The sequence below is a fragment of the Microtus pennsylvanicus genome, chromosome 15 (assembly GCF_037038515.1).
Source record: "Microtus pennsylvanicus isolate mMicPen1 chromosome 15, mMicPen1.hap1, whole genome shotgun sequence".
Lineage (NCBI taxonomy): Eukaryota > Metazoa > Chordata > Mammalia > Rodentia > Cricetidae > Microtus > Microtus pennsylvanicus.
Genome location: NC_134593.1, coordinates 71,341,697 through 71,360,467, shown reverse-complemented (window position 1 = coordinate 71,360,467; position 18,771 = coordinate 71,341,697). Strand labels below are relative to the sequence as shown.

Genomic DNA, 18,771 nt, shown 5'->3' with positions numbered 1-18,771 from the left:
CATTGATCTTAACCACTGAACCATCTCTCCAGCCCCAAGGTCAGATACTTGGGAGGCTGAGGCAAGAAGGATGTCACGAGTTCAAGGCCAGCCTGGGTTATAAAGTAGGACACTAAATAAGTAGTCTTAAGTAAAAAAATGCAATTCCTAGCCCTAACCTACAGACCATCCTATTCCAGGAGCATGGCATGCTGTAAAGTTGGCTGCTTCCTCTGAGGGTCATCAGACCGACTAGAAACTGTTCTCACTGTGTTCCTAGCAGTCCTGGAGAAGAGTCAGTGCATACTTGATTATCCATAGCCACCTCAAAACAGAGAGGTTCTGGGAACCGAACGCAGGTCATCAGGCTGGGTGGCAACTGCCTCTACGCTCCGAGCCAGTTCGAACGTACAGTTATGCTTGAGACACACGGCAGTAGCGGCACAGGCTGCTTGCTCACGTCTAGGCAGATCAGAGCACAGAGGAAGAGGCATGTTCAACTGGCCTCATCTTTGTTTTTAAAATTCAGTCTGGGACCTCAGCCTGGAGTAGGAAGGCATGCAGGCTGGTGTGGAAGATTAGTAGCTGGAGTTCCATCCTCACCGCCACATAACACTGGGCATGGTGGTTTCATGTGAACTTCATACAAGCTAGAATCATCACAGAAGGGGGAGCCTCAGTTGAGGAATGACTCCATAAGATCAGGCTATAGTCAAGACATTTTATTTTAGGCAAGGTAGGGCATTTTACTAATTAGTGATTGATGTGGGAGAGCCCAGCCCATTGTGGGCGGTGCCATTCCTGGGCAGGTGATCCTGAGTTCTATAAGAAAGCAGACTGAGCAAGACAAGAGGAGCAAGCCAGTAAGCAGCACCCTCCATAGCCTTTGCATCAACTCCTGCCTCTAGGTTCCTGCCCTATTTGAGTTCTTGTCCTGACTTCCTTTCATGATCAATGTGATATGGAAATATAAGCCAAATAGATCCTTTCTTTCCCCAAGTTGCTTCGGCCAAGGCATTTCATCACAGCAATAGAAACCCTAACTAAGACAGTGGTATATGCCTTTAATCCCAGCACTCTGGAAGTAGAGACAGGATGATCAGAGATATTCAAGGTCATCCTCGGCTATATAGAGTAAATTTGAGGTCCAGTATCAAAAAGGGACACATTTGCTCAAATGCACACCCAATATAAATGAGTAATTGTCTACATAAATCTATTCCATCTATCCCAACATCTATTGACATAATCCACCATTGTGTTGGCTTCTTCTATTTGAGGAACATCTGGTAAGCATTTTTTAAATGTTTGCTTCATCAAACTGATAGTAAGAAAAAGAAGTAAGTACACACAAGAGAACGACCCGAAGTAAATTCTTTCAAGGATACGGAAGGCTGGGCCAGGTGTGGCAGATAAGAACTGTAATCCTAGCACCCAGGAGGCAGGGTCAAGAGAATCTGCTGCAGCTGCAAGGCCAGAATGCTTTAAGTAGTGAGTTCAAGGCCCAGCCAGGGATACACAGCAAGACCTTATTTCAGAATACTCCCTGCCCCCGCAAACAAAAACTTAAGGAAGGAGAAATAAGTGATGGGTACCCTAGAAAGGTAGCTCTGCTAGGAAGAATGGAGAACGATATTAGGGCCTGGAAAATGGAACAGAGATAAAAATGCCTGCTGCAGTAAACAAGCCTAATACCACAAGTCCATCCAACTCACACTGGGAAAAAAATGACCAAGCGTGCTGGTGCACACCTATAAACTCAGCACTTGAGAGGCAGAGGCAGGGGGATTGCTGGGAGTCTGAAGTCAGCCTGGTCTCCAGGACAGTGAGAGCTACATAGTTAAACCCTGTCTCAAAAAAAAAATTGACTGGGAGTGGAGGCACATGCCTTTGATCCCAGAACTCAGGAGGCAGAAGAGTTCACAGCCTAGGGTCTATATAGTGAAACTAACTGCAGTTATACCAAAAAGTTCCACAATAGCCCGGAATGGAGTATAACACAGGTTTATTTATTTGGGGATAAACTCACATTAAGGATAGCAATCTGCAGTCCTCTGTGTGTGCTGGGAACTAATCCAGTCCTTTGTGGTGGCTAATGCAGGTAGGATTTACTGAAGGAGATGGAAGCAGGAGGATCACAAGTTCAAGACCAGCCTGGGCTACAAGAGACATGTTTTTTGTTCCAAAGAAAATTATTGATCAAGATTAAGGATTTGAGGAAACCATCTGTAATCTAGTCCTGGCACACCCAACTCAATTATCTTCATTTTCGCCTACTTTACCATTGTGGCTTGAGATAGAACCTTACTATTGTATTAGCTAGCCTGGCACGAATTATATAGAAGAAACTGGTCTTGAATTCATAACACCTTTCCTGACTTGGTTTCCCCAGTGTTGGAATGGCAGGGTTACCATGATGCCAAATTTATGTTTACATATTACTTGATTACCTCAAGCCCTTGTCTCCCTACTGTTTTACTTAATTGCTGTTGTAATTCTATTTAAAGCTATAATCCTATTTTTCTCTGATATGAAACAGAAAACTTCTAAATACGCCATTAGTCCCCTGCTTCCCCTCCTCCCTACCCTTGAGCCCACTCAGCTACCAAAAATTTAGATGAGAGCAAAGTTGTTGGTGTGGGAAATAGACACAAATCTCTTCCCATGTGTTTCTTTCTGTGTTTGTAAACCCTGTTCGCAACCAAACTTCTTTAAAGCAAGCCTTCCGTGTATTTTTGTATCTGCCTCAGCTTTGCTGGGGACACTTGTCTGTCTCTTGTTGATCTATATTCATTGGTCCAACGTCAGCCTTTGCTTCACCTTCTACATAATCCAGAAGACTGAGACCTTCTATTTTTGTCATTCCCAGAGGGAACATTATTTCTAGGAATGCCTTGCCTACCATCCCTTCTCAGAGGCCTATTCTACCACAATTAAAACATTTGGTATTTTGATGTCTCTTCATACTTTTGGAAATTGCTTCTCCTACCCAAGCCTCAGTATTATAGTCAAATGACTCTATATTGACTGTGTGCAGGATCCACTCATCCCTTAGTGCTGATCTGACCTTTAAAGGTGCAAGTATCTTTTTGCCTTCTAGGTTGGCATTTTCAGGAGCCAGAGATTCAATAAGTACTTGGCTAGCTTCTGAATCTGTTACCCCTATTTTTTTAATGAATTATTTCTGCCTACACCCAGTCTTAAAACAAGAATAAACATTATAGGTGAAGGGGAAGGCAGAGGTTTGTTCAAAAGCATGCAGGTCATCTAGCTTAGAGTAGGAAGCGCAAACAGCAGAAACAATGACTCCAGTCCATTTCTGACTTAAGGTCAGGGAGTTCAAACTTGTTCTTGCCCCTCAAGGCCAAATAACAGGACGTTTGGCCAAAGTGTGGTTACTGGATGTTTTGAGAAGTAAGGAGGTGATTATTTGTCCTTTGAACCATGGTAAGGAAGTCTTTCGCCCTCCCCTATTTGCTTAGGGTTAAAAAGGGCCATAAGAAATACATTTAGGGCTGCTTCAGTATTCACTGAGAGCTTTCTGGAGTTTATCTCCTTTCTTTCTTAGTCCTCACTCTCCTACTCAGGTGCTGTCGGACAAGCTAACTGATCCCCACAAAGTCTCAGGCAATGCTTGGACAATCCTTTTGCTCACTGTGAACATGCATTGCTCTCCATGGTTTAATAAAGGGCCAACTGGTCGATGGCTGGGCAGGAAGAGGTTAAGTGTGAGAGCCAGACGAGAGAACACTGGGGAGAAGACAGGCAGAGTCATTGGCCAGACACAGAGGAAGCAGGATATGAACATGTCATGCTGAAAAGGGTGCTGCTACGGGGAAGAGCACACACAAGAAGGATGGGTTAATTTAAGTTGTAAGAGCTAGTTAGTAACAAGCCTGGTTATCAGCCAAGGATTTATAATTAATTAAAAAATCTCTGCATCAGTTACTGGGGAGCCAGCAGTCCCAAAGGAAAACCCCGCCTACACAGTTCCTGAAGGTTGTCCTGGAACTTCCGCCACACTCACAATGTAGAAATATATTCCTGCACTCACACACGTACACACAGAGACAGAGGAGAAAGATGAAGACAGACAGACAGACAGACAGGAGGCAAATATTTCCACAGATAATAGTTGATGTGGGAGTGTCATATATCAATCTGTTTATTTCATTGGTTAAGCAATAAAGAAACTGCTTGGCCCTCATAGGTTAAAACATGGGTGTGAGGAGTAAACAGAACAGAATGCTGGGAGGAAGAGGAAGTGAGCGCAGAGACGCCATGCTCCCCTCTCCCGGGAAGACGCGATAGCTCTGCTCTCTGAGGCACACGCGATGAAGCTCCGACCCAGAATGGACGTAGGCTAGAATCTCCCTGGTAAGCGCACCTAGCGGTGCTACACAGATGATAAGAAATGGGCTAAATTAATATGTGAGAATTAGCCTAGAAGAGGCTAGGTAGAAATGGGCCAAGCAGTGTTTAAATGAATACAGTTTGTGTGTTGTTATTTCGGGCAGAAGCTAGCAGGCGGCCGGGGTACTGGGGACTCAGCCCCGCTGCTCCTAATACTACAAATAGTCAGCCATCAAAAAAAAAATTGTTTACATGCTAAAATTGGATTGTGAAAGATAAGACCACAATTTGTTGTTACTTAAAAACCACTCATTTGGAAAGAAATGATCCAATATTGTCATAAACACTGTGACGATAAGCTGCTCAGCCTCCACTGTGAGCTATAAACTGATGCACACCATACTCTGAAACCAAAATGGGGGCTGGAGAGGGGCATGGCAGTAAAGGGCACTTGCTGCTCCTGTAGAGGACCCAGGCTTGATTTCCATATTTGGGGGCTCACGACTGCCTAGAACTCCAGTTCCAGAGTATTCAACACCTTCTGGCCTTTGCAGGTACCCACATTCATGAGTACACACACATAAATATATAAAAATAAAATATTTAAAACTGAAATGGAGGGTATGCAGTGAGGGCGCTCTTCTAAACACGTGCTGAGAGCTCTGAGAACAGGCAAATTTATTCTAAACATGCCACAAGACTGCTCAGTGAAACTGAGACACCTGAAAGGATGGGGGTGACTAGGAACGGGGCTGGAGTGATGGCTCAGCAGGTAAGAGCACTGGCTGCTCTTCCAGACGACCCAGGTTCAATTCCCAGCACCCACTGGTACCTAACAGCCACCTGTAATTCCCAGTTTCAGGAGATTTGATACCTTTCTGGGCCTCTGAGGAACCAGTCGTGCACATGGAACATATATAGACACATTCAGACAAAATACTCATATGCACGCGCGCACACACACACACACACATACAAAGAAAAACCAAAAAAAAAAACAAAAATAAACAGTTTTAATGAGGATCTTGCACAGAAACCAAGTCATCAAAATAAAGTTATTGAAGAAATATTAAAATGAAGCCCCTTATGCTGATAGTGGGGTGGTTCTATGCAAACAAAAGAAACAAAACGAAAAGCTTTTTATCAAAAGAGAGCCATAAATCTCATATTTGCATTCGATAATACCAGTGTTTTAGAGGTATGTTTTTGTTTTTAGTATTCTTAAGACCAACTATGATGCCAATAGGAAAAGAGAGATTTGGAGCTTTGAAGGAAAGCTAGGAATATCATCACTATACATCACTCATCTGTATTAGTCTCCCACGGCTGCTATAACAAACCACTGTGTAAAGACGCCTGCTGCCAAGCAGGATGTCCTGAGTTCAATCCCTGGGACCCACGTGATGGAAAGACAGACCTGACTCCTGCCAGTAGTCACCTGGTTTCCACAGAAGCACGTGCACACCTTCCCAGCCCACCCCACCCCTAATAAATAAACGGTAATATTGAAAGTTTTAAAGAAACAAGGAATCTACTATCATGGTTCCGCAGACCAAAAGTTTGAGCTCTAGGTGTCTCCCTCCTCCCCAGAGAACCCCATGCCTTTTCCACAACTGAGCCATCTCTTAAGGCCCCCCCAGTCTTGAGAGCCTGGTCCTTCTGCCTCTATCTTCCAAGCTTTGGGATTCTAATAAGTATGTGCCACCATGCACAATAGATCCAGTCATTTTTAAACAAGAAGATAAAAGTCCCAGGGAGATCAACAAAAGACTTGAAGTCATACTGAAAGCACAACCAGGACTAGAATCCAGGCCAATGGAAGTTCAGCCAAGTGCTTGTCCCATACCATGTGATATGTGGTACAGAAAGGGCCACAAAGCCTGACCCTGGTAGACTTGGCATAACTCCTTGGTAATATCCAAGAAGATTGGTAACTCAAAGAGTAGGGTTAGTGACTGTTTGAGGGTTTCTATTGATGTGATAAAATATTATGGCCAAAAGCAACTTGGGGAGACATGAGTTTATTCACCTTACAGCTTATAAGTCTATCACTGAGAAAAACCAAGGCAGGATTTCTAGGCAGGAACCTGGAGGCACTGAAGCAGAAGCTACTTGATGTAGACAGAAGTTTCTGTCCCACCTGGTCCCACAGCCGTTTGGTGGGAAAGAAACACACAGAGGCTTATATTAATTATAAACTGGTTGGCCTATTAGCTCAGGCTTATTATCAGCTAGCTCTTACAACTTAAATTAACCCATAATTCTTATCTATGTTTAGCCATGTGCCTTTTCTCAGTAAGGCATTCTCCTCTTGCTTCCTCTGTGTGTGGGTGGCAACTGACTCTCTGTCTTTCCTCTTCCCAGAATTCTTAGTCTGGTTGCCCTGCTTATACTTCCTGCCTGGCTACTGGCCAATCAATGTTTAAACCAATATGAGTGATAAGTCTTTACAGTGTACAAGAACTTTATGCCACAGCAATTAGGAGTCCTACTTACTAACCTTCTCTTGCCTGCTTTCTAATACACCCCAGGACCACCTGCTCAGGAGTGGTACCGCCCACAGTGAACCGGTTCCTCCCACTTTAATCCTCAATCAAGAAAATGTACCCCTGGGTTCAATCTGGTGGGGGTATTTCCTCAATGGAGTTTCCATTTTCCAAAATGACTTTATCGTGTGTCTAGCCAGCACAAGTGATGTTGGCTGAGTGTGAGTTCCCTGCACATGGCTCTCTGAACTCATGATGCTCGAGCACACTGATTAAATAGCATCTCTAACACTGCAGGGCTCTGGGCTGCTGTCACACTTGGAAGCTGACTAGGACTGAGGTCACTTTGTTCAGCTCCTGATTTTTCACCACACCCTTGGAGAAAAGGGGGAGTAACTGAAACAAATGTCTGACTGTCATTTGAAGCCAAAGTACCCCTTGGGCTGGAAAGCCGAGTCTCCTCATCTCCCAGACCTTGACTAAAATTGGGCAGGTATCCAACATCCACAACGATAGCCTTAGGAACAAACTTGGTTTTGCTTAAAACTCATCACTGTCTAGGAAATGAAGTGTTATATCTTAGGAAGAGTAAAGCCACCAGCCACCCACTCGGAGACAAGAGAGGCATTTTCTGGTTGACGCAGGGAGAGAGAAAGAGAGAGAAAGACCCAGATGGCGGATCCTTTTGGCATAGACTTCTCTGCTCAGGCTGTCTAATATGCTTCCTCCCTGGGTTAATTCTGCTTGTATCAGAACCATCACGGAAGTTCACTTGTTTGTGGGGAAAGACAAAAACTGAAAGGTTTTCCTCTAAAGCAGTCCCACCTTCCTCTCAGGCACCTCCTTAGGCTCCTTTAGGGTGCCCTGCTGACTAAAAGAGGTAACCAAAGTGACCTGGATCCTCTGGTGTAAAAAGCCTTGAAACCAGGTCCTGTGAAGGAATCAAGAGAACGCCTTCCTTGGGAACAGGACAGGGGCCTGCTACCTGGGCCAGAACTGATGCCTAATGAAAGGTTCGAAACTTATTTTTAAAACAGGTTTTGGCATGCAGGAGGGAGCTGCATTACTGCCGGCTGCAGAGGGAGCCCCTCGGGCCCACCATGTCTTCTTTCGTGAGGAATCCCTGCCAATCTGGGATCTGTGAACTGCTTCTGCCAGCCAATCTCTAATTTAGCATATGTACAGAGCCAGTTTTTGGACAGCGCGACGGAGCCTGGCACCTCTGCAGCAAGCTCTCTGTCTCTGCAGCGCTTCCAGCGAAACAGGAACAGCTAGCAGGATGGCAACAAACCACAACATGGAAAAGGCTTTCTAAATCCACAGATAAACCCTGGGTATGTTTTATATATGTGTGCATGTGTCTGTGTGTCTCCCTCCTGCTTCCCAACATAAACTTCCCCCATGCCTTCCCTCGTGGTCTTTCATTTAAATTTTTCAATCTGGGATGTACTTAGCCAAAGCCAGCACCGACAAAGATAAAACCCTGCTCCCCACTGAGAACATCTAATTTTTAAAATGTAAAAATGCTGCTCTTTACAGAATAGGGACATCTCCCTTCTAATGGGCTTCAAGATACACCAAATCGTTTGCAACTAGCAAATGACACCGTTTCGGGGCACTTACCAATAATCCCCATGCACGAAAAGACAGTTTGATGAGAGGCCTATGCTAGTGGAACCTACAGGTTGGGGACAAAATGGGGGCTGCTTCTGAGGGCACAGCTGTCACAGTCATGGGAAAATTTGCCATGATCTTCCCCAGAAAACCCGCATCTGTGGTTTGTTTGATGGGCTAGCTGAGAGTAAGGGACTTTTTCTATGTACTTATGAAATAAAATCTCCGAGTTAAGGGGAAATAGAACCGTGTCAATTTCTCAAGCCGGTTTCTTCCAAAGCATGCGTTTGTCGAATTTGGACATTTTGCTATGATCTCTACCCTCTTGCCCAAATGGCCATCACCAGTGCAGGGCAAGTGGACCTCCCCAAGGACGTCACCACCCCGACACCCACAGCTTCTGTTGGGACAATATGTCTGAGCCCTGCGTGGATCACTATAAATATTTCACAGTTATGGCTGGTGGCGAGCCTCGCACGTAATGCAGAAGCCAGGCTTGATGGGTCGGCCCTAGTATGGCCTCCCCAGGTGGCAGGAGCTGAGAGCAGAGAGGGCAGTGCAGTTGGCAGGGGGTGGGAGTACCTGCTGCCAGTCATTCTGAGTAGCCCCCAGGCTGATTAGTGACAAAGGCTGTAGGGATCCTGAGGGGAGGGCGGGCAGCTCCTTTCCACAGCAGGTATGACGGACATGGAGTTCTGAGGCAGAGACCGGGGACGGTGCGTGTTTGTAAGACCACCTGCTTAGTCTCACTGGAGGACCGCCATTAAGGGATGTCTGATGGCACTAGGTTCTTCCACCCCTCAGGGGCTCCACCCAAGCCAGACAGAAAGGCTGGGCAGCAGTGCTGGGGATTAGAGGGGATCGATACGTGTATACGGAATACTGTCACGGACAATTGAAGAGACTCACACATCACCCCGCAGGGAACTGTTATGAACTGAAGTCCGTGGTCAATGACTCTCACGGAACCCCAGGTCCTGGCTAGTCTGCCTGGGTGTAGCCCAAGACAAGCTCTGTGACATTTTTGATTATTAGCAAGACAGTGACTACAACACATGCTTCTAGGGCTAGTCTCCAAAATAAAAAAACCAGCTATTTAATGTGGGATTCACCTCTCTATGCTGTGAATGTGTTTTGTTAACATTGGTTAATAAAGAAGCTGCTTTGGGCCTGTGGAAGGGCAAAACAGAGCAAGGAGAAAATCAAGCAGAGATAGGGGAAAGAAGAAGGTGGTATCGGAGAGAGACTCCATGTAGCTGCCAAAGAAAAAAGATGCCTGCCCTGGTAAACCATGAGCCTTGTGGTAAAATACAAAATAATAGGAATGGGTTAATTTAAGATGTAAGAGTCAGATAATAAAAAGCCTGAGCTAATGGGCCAGGCAGTTTTTTAATTAAAATAGTTTCTGTGTGATTATTTCGGGTCTGGGTGACTGGGAAATGAAAGAGCAGCCTCCGCCTACAGAATAGCACACCAACATGAGACAACTATGTAACTCTCCAGGCAGCGAGATGTCTCTGTAAATTCTAGAGTTTTGGAAGTTGTTTACAATGCACTTCTGGTTAACTTAATTAATATTATATCCTTCTGGGGTTTGTTTTTGGGGGTTTCTCATGCAGCCAGGGTTGATGTTGAACTATATATGGAGGATGACCTGATTCTTCTTACTCTCCCAAAGGCTTCAGATTCTTCTTCTTCCTTTAAAAGATTTATTTATTTTATGTATATGAGTGCTCTATCTGCAGGTACAACTACATGTAGATCAGGATCCCACTACAGATGGTTGTGAGTCACCATGTGGTTGCTGGGAATTGAACTCAGGTCCTGTGGAAGAGCAGCTGGTGCTCTTAACTGCTGAGCCATCTCTCCAGCCCCCTAGACTCTTCTTTAGAGAGTGTCTTGCTATGCAATTCAGGCTGCCTGTGATTCCAAGCATACACCACCCCCACCCCCATACACGCTTGAACCACGAGAAGACCCTTCACTAAAAGTTCTTGTTTGCCGAGCATGAGGACCTGAGTTCAGTTCCCTAGAACCCATGTGGTAGGAGACAGTGCTTGTAGATGCCTGCAAGTTGCCCTCTGACCTCCTGTGCTGGTTAGCTTCCTGCCAACGTGACACAAGCTAGAGTCTCAAATCTGTAGAGCTCCTTCTTGACTAGTGATTGATATGGCAGGGCCCAGCTCACTCAGGGTAGCACCAACCCTGGGCAAGGGATCCTGAATTACATATGAAGGCAGGTTAAGCGAGCACTGAGCCAGCAATCAGCATTCCTGCATGGCTTCTGCAATCAGCTCTGGTCTCCAGGTTACTGTGTCCAGGTTCCTGCCTCGACTTTCTGTGCTGACATCTCCTGATGATGGATGGTTATGTGGAAGTTGAAATGGAAGCCTAGACAGTCCTCCACAGGTCACTGTGGTCCTTGTTTTATCAAAGAAACCCTTACAAGACACCTTCACATGACCTCCATGGCATGGACGTGCCTCACACACACACTAAATACAGGTCTTTTTTTTTTTTTTTTAAGTACTTCAGTCTTATCAAGCTAAGCAAAAGACAGCAGTTAGAGTGTAATTTAGAGCTCATTTACAGAATTTACCATTCTGGTAATGCAGCTCACTTTTCCCAGTGAGAAGAAAAACATTCAAACCCAGAACCACTGTGTGTTGGGTTGAAATGTCTGGGCAGCAGTGTTAATGAAGGCCCTCCAGGACAGTGCCACTGGGAGAGACATGGAGATCTGGGGGCAAGCGAGGCTGGGAGGCTGGACACTGGGGTGAGGGCGATCTCCTCTCCAAACTAACTACTGGTGATCCCACCTACAAAACACCTACTACTGAAGACAAGAGTCTGGTAGACCGGTACCTGAACTTGGCCAGCCATCACAAGAGCATCCTTCCACATTAGTCAGGATCTAGCTTTCTCCCTTATGGGTCTGTGGGTACTCCTGCTCCCCACACCAGCTGTGGATCTGTAAGAATTTGTCTCCCCCTGCCAGGAATCCATCCGCATAGAATGCAGATGCTGAGCCCAGGTGGATGTTGAGCAGAAAGGGGGAGGGATGGAGGAAGTTAGTCCCATCTACTTCAGCGTTCCACTCAGGTTCTTCTAGGGTGCCTGAGACACCATTTCAACTATAGCCAACAGATAGCAACCTATGTTCCCCCCAATTACGGCCACTTTCTCACCCACCACTGTTTTTAAACTTTCACCTAGTGTGCCTATGGGGATGCTATTTCTCAACATGGGTTTGAACTCATGAACCAACACGGTGGCATACTGAGCTAACAACAGTCACAGATATTCACACCTCAGACTCAGAAAAGTCAATCCCTCCCATCGCTAGGCGTCTGACAAATCTTTCCAGTCATAATTGTACATTTATAGAATTAGTTAAACAAGAAATCATTTCTCATAGAACAGCAAGAATGCAGTTCTGTGTCACAGAGTTTGTTTAATGTGACCATGGCCTTGGGTTCCCTTCAGAGCACCACCACAGGGCAGGGGAAGAGCTCAGCTAATAATGAGTAATGTCTTCATGGTCCCTTACTGACAGAGTACTTTCACGTACATTTATCTTTACCCCTGGAGCAGCCTTGGGAAGCTGATACTATATGGTCCTCACCTACAGATCAGGGCTCTAAGGGATGAAGAGACTTTCTTGCTGTCAGGCTGACTTTGTCTCCAGCTCCAGCTGGTCAGCCCACACTCCTCGGGGTCCATTGCTGGTGGCCAGCTCCACCTGCCAAGCCTTACTTTCTGGTGTTGTATAAGGGAAGTCACACAAATGTGTCCGTCTGATAAGGCACTGAAACATTTCTGCTTCCAGGAATGCTCTCTCAGAAGGCGATGCTCCTACACATGGCCAGACATCCTCTCTCCCTTTTCTCATATCTTTCTTGAGTGGAGTGCTCTGTTTGAGTCTGTGGGAGGCCTGGGAGGATGGGAGGGTTGTGAATACGTCCCATAACACAAAGACCTCCATTCCAATAAATAATTAGGAAGAAGTTCAAGGCTGCTTCCTCAGCTGATCCTCACCGGGTTAATCCGAGCCAACTCTGGATTAAATACTTCTGCTCAGTGGTTCTGACAGTCTCAGCCAGGCACACCCTGATGAAACTGGAGATGCAGAAAATGGTTTCTGATGGAGTGAGGAGATGTAATAGTTAGGGAGCAAGTCAACCAAGTGCTTGAACTTACCCGTGCAGACTGAGAGAAACGGGAAACATGAGTGTGAACACCCGTGAATGATGGGGGATGAGTGTGAATGCGTGGGAGAGAGCGTGCATGTATCTAAGTGATAGAAGTGGAAAGGCGGGACTGGGATGATGCTAATTAATTAGACTTGAAGTTCTTGGCAGCAAGAGGTATGTTTATAAACAGATTTCACTGAAACATACCTTTCCAACTCTTGACGATCTTATCTGCCAGAAATCATCTCTGGGATAATTACTCTGTGCTTGCTGCGGTCCAAAAGTGAGGAGAGAGATACTAGCAAGTGAATATAACACCCTCCACTCTACTATATAGCTCTGCACAGAGACAACACTTCCAGCACTCAGCTAATGAAATAAGGCCAACACAAAGCAATTTGTACGAGGGTTGGATGGCAGGATGTTAGTCAGGGGCTTTGGGGCTGGAATCTCAGAAAAATCAGAGACAGAAGAAAAGACAGAATCCTAATCAGTCAGGAATCCTTTACGAAGATAGAATCAATACTTCTGCAGATGAATCAAATCATCACCCTGGGGCCCTTTGTGAGGAAGTGACTAGAGGGTGTACCCGATTAAAATGAGTGATCAAGCCACGCAAGGAAAAGACATGAGATCCAACAAACAAAAGCTCCAACTCTGAATAAGACCTAAGGACTTCTCTCGATGGAAAGAAGGAAAGCCAATCAGATGACAATCATTGAGCAACCAGCTCAGATCACAGCAGAGAAAAAACTGGGGAATTTATTGGTAATAACGTCTAGCACTGAAACAAAATGATCTACAAAGACAGGGTGCGTGGGAGGGAGACACAGAGGAACCTTAAATGCGTATTGTAAAGTTAAAGAAATCACATGAAAATGCATTACATTATCTGATTTTAGCTTGATGACATTTTAGAAAAGACGAAAATTACAGCCCTCAATGGTTGCCGTAGGTGAGATTGTTTACATAGTTATGTTATGCAGTGACTATTAATATAACTATATGTTAATATTCATATATGTGGAGGACGGTGGTAGGGAAGGGTAAGAGTTCACTCCTCTGTTTACAGACATGGAAGTCAATGAGTATCTTAAGAAACAGGTGATTAATAGCAGCAAGGACGTGCGTGAGTCCCCTCTGTGGGCACGAAGCTCTGCTGGCTAATTTTATGTGATGGGTGAACCGGGCTAGGGGCCCAGGTAGGTGGTGAAACTTTATTTCTAGGTGCGTCTCTGAAAGAAGCTTTGGAAGAGATTAGCATTTCTCTCAGTACTGTGGGTGGGCATCACCCAATCTGCTCAAGGCAGAACGCAGATAAAATCGTGAATTACTCTCTCATACTCTCTCTCCTTCAGCCAGGACATCAGTCCTTTCCTGAACTAGGCATTGGAACTGCAGGTTCTCAGATGAGTCTGCTGTGATTCTCTGGTCTTTGGGCTCTAACTGAATCACTCCGATGGCTTTGCTGAATTTTTAGTTCATAGACCCTGGATCACAGATTCTGTTAGCCTCTGTGAAGCTCTGAGCCATTTCACAAAAGTCTCTCCTACATAGCCTTAAGTCTCAATCTCTCCCTCTCTCTCCCCCCCCCCCCTCTTGTGTGTGTGTGTGTGTGTGTGTGTGTGTGTGTCTGTCTGTCTGTCTGTCTGTCTGTCCCTGTCTGTATTCAGGCTGTGTCTGTTTTCAGGGACCAGGCTGCCAGGAGATCTTCTTCTTAAGATTTGTGTGTATGTGTGTGAGTATGTCACATATATTCAGGTGCCTGAGAAGCCAGAGGGTATCAGACCCCCTGGAGTTGGACTTACTGAAGACTGTGAGTATGAGGCCAGCCTAGTCTACAGATCAAGTTCCATGACAGCGAGGGCTACACAAACCCTATCATAAAAAAAAAAAAAATTCCTAATATTCTCTCAGTTCGAACAGTCTCTCTCACCCCCACACCCCCATAACATACATTGAAGATAAATAAACATTAAACAGACAAGCTCTACTTCCAAGGATGTTCAATATATTAATACAATCTGATTCTTTTTTAGGGAATGTATGGTCACAATGAAAACTATGCATGGGAAGGAAATGGCCACCAAGGATAAAGCCAGGTTCACAGCAACAGAATTTGGTGCAGTGCTGACTTGACTGAGGAAGAATAAGCACCTGCCTACATATCACACTGTCCTTATTTGCATCTCCGTGTTTCGTGAATCTTTGCCTGAGCATCATCCCATTACCAGTAGGTAAGAGGAAAAGAAATCCTACCTTTGGCATTCAGACTCCCTACCAATTCCTGAGACATCTCAGCCAGTGGGAGTTAGGAAGGCCTGGGCCTTTGATCTTCCTTGGGGCCTGTCTAGTCCAGTCACTGTAATCAAATACCCGAGTCTAGAGGGCTTGGTAATGAAAAACATCAATTTCTCACAGTTTTGGAGGCTGGAAAATCTAAGACCAAAGTGGACCCATTCATTCCCTGGTTCAGGGATGGTGCCCTCCCACTGTGTCCTCACAGAGCAGAGGGGGCAGGGAACACTAATAAAGTGAGGTTACCTCATTCACAAGGGCTTTACCCTTGTGGTCTAGCCGCCTCTCAAAGGCCACACCTCCAAACGCTATCACATTGGATACTGGTTTCCAACCCAAGGACTTTTAGGGTACAAACATTCAAAGCACAGCAGGCTCCTGCCCCCAGCACTTCCTGCCCTAGCACGGTCAGCAAAACGAAGGCACAACCATATTAGAAGTCACTCCTGAAGATGCTGGGTGGGCGTATGTGTATCTATATCTCAGGGAGGCAGAGGCAGGTGGATCTCTGAAAGTTTATAGCCAGCTTGCTCTACATAGCAAGCCCCAGGCCAGTCAGAGAGCCCCTGTCAAAAAGAATAAAGATAAAAGTCAAGCATCCTCAAAATCATCTCTTCAGCAAGTCCTCCTCCCCACTTTTGCTTTTTTGTAACTGGGTCTCATGTAGCCCAGGATGGCTACAAACTCACAAAGTAGCCCAGGCTGGCCTTGAGCTCCCGATCTTCTGCCAAGTACTAGTATTACAGGAATATGCTGCCACACCCAGCTTGATATTGGAATTCTTCAAGAAGAAAGTGTCTTTTTAAAGACTCGTTTTAACAATCACTTTTGACATCATTAAATTGAAAAGTTAAGAGTGGAAAAAATTGCCTTCTGGGTAGTTAAAATCAAAACCAGCCAGTGTGGGCTACTATATATCTTGGGGTAGACCAGGGTAAACTAAAAGATGGCAGGGACAAACTCTGCGATAGTTGTGCTGTGGTTTGAATATTTGTGTCCTTCTTAAGTCCATGAGGTGAAACCTCATATCTGGTGTGATAGCGTTTGGAGGTGTGGCCTCTAAGAGGTGACAAGTTCATGAGGGTGGTACATTTATGAATAAAGTTGGTGTCCTTATAAAATAGACCCCAAAGAGTTCTCGGAGTAAGACAAAGAAAATCTCTTTTCTCTGCAAAGCAAAATATTAAGAATGGGCAGGTGCTAGCAGCTGAAGATGGAAATGGTTTGGGTGTGTGGGGGTATTGTGGTCCATGGCGACAACCCAAGGGCCTGTTTGAGCAGTCTGTGGGGCTACCATGCTTCTTCCAAAGGCTGGGAGACAATGGGGCAGCCCTGTCGCCCAGGTAATTCACAGTAAGACATGCCATGTACTTTCTACATGCCAAGCACCATGTTGGTCACCCGCTAATTGAATCCTCACACTCCTGTATATGAAGAGCTTGTCACTATGCCCATTTCACAGAGGAGAATTTCACAGGAGCACTCAAACGAGGCACAGAGACAGAACCTGAGTTTGGCTGGCTGGTTCTTATCCCTTCCCATCAGCCAATGACACACACTCCCCATGAGCACTAAAGACCTTAGCACCAATGACTGAGGGGCACGGTTTGTGGTCAGCCAACAAAGGGCAATAAAGATCATACCAGAAGTGCACAGAGCTCTGTGATCTGACCTGGCCCCCTAAAGGTCAGGATATTTAGCAAATAGGGGAGAAAAAATATGATTATATTATTTCCCACACACACACCCTGGGACACTACGTTTTTAAAAAATACATTTTCATGCAGAATTTTAAGAAACTATGCTGACTTTACCATTCCTAATTCAAAAAGAAAAACCACAGTCTTCTCTCCTAAAGTATAGACCAGAAAACAGACACACAGTTGGCCCCTTGCCCCTTGCATAGAAAATGCTTGGGGTCACAATCTGGTCAGCCTATTAGGCATGCAGGAAACAGAGATGATGTAGTATATCCTTCTGTATATGTGCTGCTTTTATTGGTTAATGAATAAAGCTGCTTTGGCCTATGGCAGGGCAGCATATAGCCAGGCTGAAAGAGATATAGAGAGAGTAGGTGGAGTCAAAGAGATGCCATGTAGCTGCCAAAGGAGAAAGATACCAGAACCTTTCCAGTAGGCCACAGCCTCATGGTGATACATAGATTAATAAAAACGGGTTAATTTAAGATATAAGAGTTAGTTAATAAGAAACCTGAGATAATAGGCCAAACAGTGTTATAATTAATATAGTTTCTGTGTGATTATTCGGGTCTGGGGAGCCAACAAGGAGCCCTTCCTTACAAAATGGCACCCAACATGGGGCAGTATCTTAAAAGCTATTGGCAGAAGGAGTTCCCACAGCCAATCTGTTGGCATACAAAAGAGTTTCACAATAGCCCAGAATGGAATATAACAAAGGTTTATTTATTTGGGGATAAACCCACAGAAAGAGTAGCAATCCTCAGTCCTCTATGTGCACTGGGAATTGGAGCTGAATCCAGCAGCCAAGAGACCTGTGCATGTTTTTCATCTGCATTTATAGTACATGAGACCACACCCAAAGTGGGCCGGTATCTTAAAGGCTATTGGTGAAAGGAGTTCCCTCAGCATAGAGCTGAGCTGATGCTGGAAGAATCTGATGTCACAGCCTTGGCACAACAGGGACTCTCCTCCTCCTCTCTGACCCCCCCAAGGCAGTCACCATCCTTGGGCGCACTAACAATAGCTATGCAAACATCCAAGTCATTCTGTAGCTGGTGGCATGAGTCATGGGACCACAATTGAGTGGCTTACATCATCCATCTTTTTCTCCATTGACATCAGTGGTGAAAGGAACTAGGGGGTCCCCCTTTGAGTTGTCCCTATCCTACATGTCTAGGTAGTTCATGGAACATGGCATCTGAAAACCAGAAGGGCAGGCAACAGTCACTCTATCCAAGACTTACACAAGACTTGCCACAAATAGCTGGGCATGGTGGCAAACCCAGCACGTGAGAAACAGAGGCAGATGGATCAGAGATTGAGGCCAGCCTGGTCTACTGAACAAATTCCAGAGCAGTCAGGGCTACATAGAGAAATTCTGTCTCAAAAAAAAAATAAATAAATAAAAACAAGAAAAAAGACTTGCCCATGAGCAATGAATCATGCCCAAGACCCCAGCTTTGTGTGTGTGTGAGCACATGTATGTATGGATGCATTGCATGTGTGTGGAGGATATAGACCAACGCCTGTGTCTTTTCGTGTGGCTCTCTACCTTACAATTTGAGGCTGGGTCTCTCACTGGACCTGTGACTTGCTGATTTGGTTAGATTAGCTGGCTAGTAAACCCCGGAGATCCTCCTATCTTCACTTCCTAGCATTGGGATTACATCACCACGCTCAGATTTAATTATATGGGTGCTAAGAACGGAACTCAGGTCTCCAAATTTGTGTGACAATCACTTTACTGACGGAGCCCATCCCATGACAAGCTCCTTCTGATTCTTAAACCCCCAACGATTATTTTTCCATTGCTAGGGCTCAAGGCTCAAACCCATGGCCTCATGAGGGCTAAGCATACACTCTATCACTAAGCTTCATGAGAAGCTACAGGCCCAGGTCTTTTTCATCATATAGCATCTCCACTGAAATCTGTACTCAAGACCAGGAAAAGCCAATTTCTACAATTCTGTAATCCCAAACCTCTGCACATTGGGCTATGAATTATTGCAGTAGTGCAAAGGGGTCTCGTTAGCTGTGGCTTCTCTAACAGATATAAGTCCTCAAACCTGTAACAACACAACATACCATAGGGTTTGGAGAGTCAGAACGGTGTGGAGTTTAGGAAGGTAACTGGAATCTCTTTCATGC

At 45.3% G+C, this 18,771-nt stretch overlaps 1 protein-coding gene and 1 long non-coding RNA gene across 6 annotated transcripts in view; one reads left to right on the top strand and one right to left on the bottom strand.

Moving 5' to 3' along the window:
- LOC142835935 (uncharacterized) overlaps positions 1–8,031 on the top strand; it is a 94,481-nt gene extending 86,450 nt beyond the window's left edge. For all 3 annotated transcript variants that reach the window (XR_012907961.1, XR_012907962.1, XR_012907959.1), the window contains exon 4: positions 7,856–8,031. This is a non-coding gene — a long non-coding RNA (uncharacterized LOC142835935). The remainder of the gene's footprint in view (positions 1–7,855) is intronic.
- The window catches only part of Clybl (citramalyl-CoA lyase), a 220,075-nt gene that overhangs the window by 41,186 nt on the left and 160,118 nt on the right, over positions 1–18,771 (bottom strand). The gene's annotated exons all lie outside the window — the stretch shown is intronic.